The sequence below is a fragment of the Oncorhynchus keta genome, chromosome 21 (genome assembly GCF_023373465.1).
Source record: "Oncorhynchus keta strain PuntledgeMale-10-30-2019 chromosome 21, Oket_V2, whole genome shotgun sequence".
NCBI classification, from domain to species: domain Eukaryota; kingdom Metazoa; phylum Chordata; class Actinopteri; order Salmoniformes; family Salmonidae; genus Oncorhynchus; species Oncorhynchus keta.
In genome coordinates, this window is record NC_068441.1 from 31,751,540 (window position 1) to 31,754,192 (window position 2,653).

Sequence of the window (2,653 nt, forward strand, 5' to 3'; positions counted from 1 at the left end):
GTCCCCTGTATATAGTCTCCACATTGACTCTGTACCGTTTCCCTGTATATAGCGTCTCCACATTGACTCTGTACCGGTACCCTGTATAGTCTCCACATTGACTCTGTACCGGGTACCCCCTGTATAGTCTCCACATTGACTCTGTACCGGTCCCCCTGTATATAGTCTCAACATTGACTCTGTACCGGTCCCCTGTATATAGTCTCCACATTGACTCTGTACCGGTACCCCCTGTATATAGCGTCTCCACATTGACTCTGTACCAGTACCCCCTGTATATAGTCTCCACATTGACTCTGTACCTGAATTCCCTGTATATAGTCTCTCACATTGACTCTGTACCGTACCCCTGTATATAGTCTCCACATTGACTCTGTACCGTACCCACTGTATATAGTCTCACATTGACTCTGTACCGGTACCCCCTGTATATAGTCTCCACATTGACTCTGTACAGGTACCCCTGTAATAGTCTCCACATTGACTCTGTACCGGTACCCCCCTGTTTATAGTCTCCACATTGACTCTGTACCCGTCCCTCTGTATATAGTCTCCACATTGACTCTGTGTACCGGTCCCCTGTATATAGTCTCCACATTGCTCCTGTACCGGTCCCAACCTGTATATAGTCTCACATTGACTCTGTACCGGTACCCCCTGTATATAGTCTCACACGACTGTGTACGTACCTCCCTGTATATAGTCTCCACATTGACTCTGTGCCGGTTCCCCCTGTATAGTCTCCACATTGACTCTGTACCGGTCCCCCTGTATATAGTCTCCACATTGACTCTGTACCGGTACCCCCTGTATATAGTCTCCACATTGACTCTGTACCGGTCCCCCTGTATATAGTCTCCACATTGACTCTGTACCGGTCCCCCTGTATATAGTCTCCACAATGACTCTGTACGGTACCCCCTGTATATAGTCTCCACATTGACTCTGTATTCTGTCCCCCTGTATATAAATCTCCATTGACTCTGTACCGGTACTCTGTATATAGTCTCCACATTGACTCTGTACAGTACCCCCTGTATATAGTCTCCACATTGACTCTGTACCGTCCCCCTGTATATAGTCTCCACATTGACTCTGTCGGTGCCCCCTGTATATAGTCTCCACATTGACTCTGTGCAATGTCCCCCTGTATATAGTCTCCACATTGACTCTGTACCGGTCCCCCTGTATATAGTCTCCACATTGACTCTGTACCGGTCCCCCCTGTATATAGTCTCCACATTGACTCTGTACCGGTACCCCCTGTATATAGTCTCCACATTGACTCTGTGCCGTTCCCCCTGTATATAGTCTCCACATTGACTCTGTGTACCCCTGTATAAAGCCCCATTGACTCTGTACCGGTACCCCCTGTATATAGTCTCCACATTGACTCTGTACCGGTCCCCTGTATATAGTCTCCACATTGACTCTGTACCGGTCCCCCTGTATATAGTCTCACATTGACTCTGTATCGGTCCCCCTGTATATAGTCTCCACAATGACTCTGTACCGGTACCCCCTGTATATAGTCTCCACATTGACTCTGTACCGGTGCCCCCTGTATATAGTCTCCACATTGACTCTGTACCGGTCCCCTGTATATAGTCTCACATTGACTCTGTACCGTGCCCCCTGTATATAGTCTCCACATTGACTCTGTACCGGTCCCCCTGTATATAGTCTCCACATTGACTCTGTACCGTCCCCCTGTATATAGTCTCCACACACTCTGTACCGGTCCCCCTGTATATAGTCTCAGATTGACTCTGTACCGGTACCCCCTGTATATAGTCTCCACATTGACTCTGTACCGGTCCCCCCTGTATATAGTCTCCACATTGACTCTGTACCGGTCCCCCCTGTATATAGTCTCCACGTTGACTCTGTACCGGTACCCCCTGTATATAGTCTCCCACATTGACTCTGTACCGGTACCCCTGTATATAGTCTCCACATTGACTCTGTACCGGTACCCCCTGTATATAGTCTCCACATTGACTCTGTACCGGTCCCCCTGTATATAGTCTCCACATTGACTCTGTACCGGTCCCCTGTATATAGTCTCCACATTGACTCTGTACCAGTCCCCTGTATATAGTCTCCACATTGACTCTGTACCGGTTCCCCCTGTATATAGTCTCCACATTGACTCTGTACTCTGTATAAACCTCCACATTGTACCCCCTGTATATAGCCTCCACATTGACTCTGTACGGTCCCCCTGTATATAGTCTCCACATTGACTCTGTACCGGTCCCCCCAATATAGTCTCCACATTGACTCTGTACCGGTCCCCCTGTATATAGTCTCCACATTGACTCTGTACCGGTCCCCTGTATAGTCTCCATTGACTCTGTAACCGGTCCCCCCCTGTATATAGTCTCCACATTGACTCTGTACCGGTCCCCCTGTATATAGTCTCCACATTGCCTCTGTACCGGTACCCCCTTTATATAGTCTCCACATTGACTCTGTACCGGTCCCCTGTATATATAGTCTCCACATTGACTCTGTACCGGTCCCCCTGTATATAGTCTCCACATTGACTCTGTACCGGTCCCCCCTGTATATAGTCTCCACATTGACTCTGTACCGGTCCCCCTGTATATAGTCTCCACATTGACTCTGTACCGGTCCCCCTGTATATAGT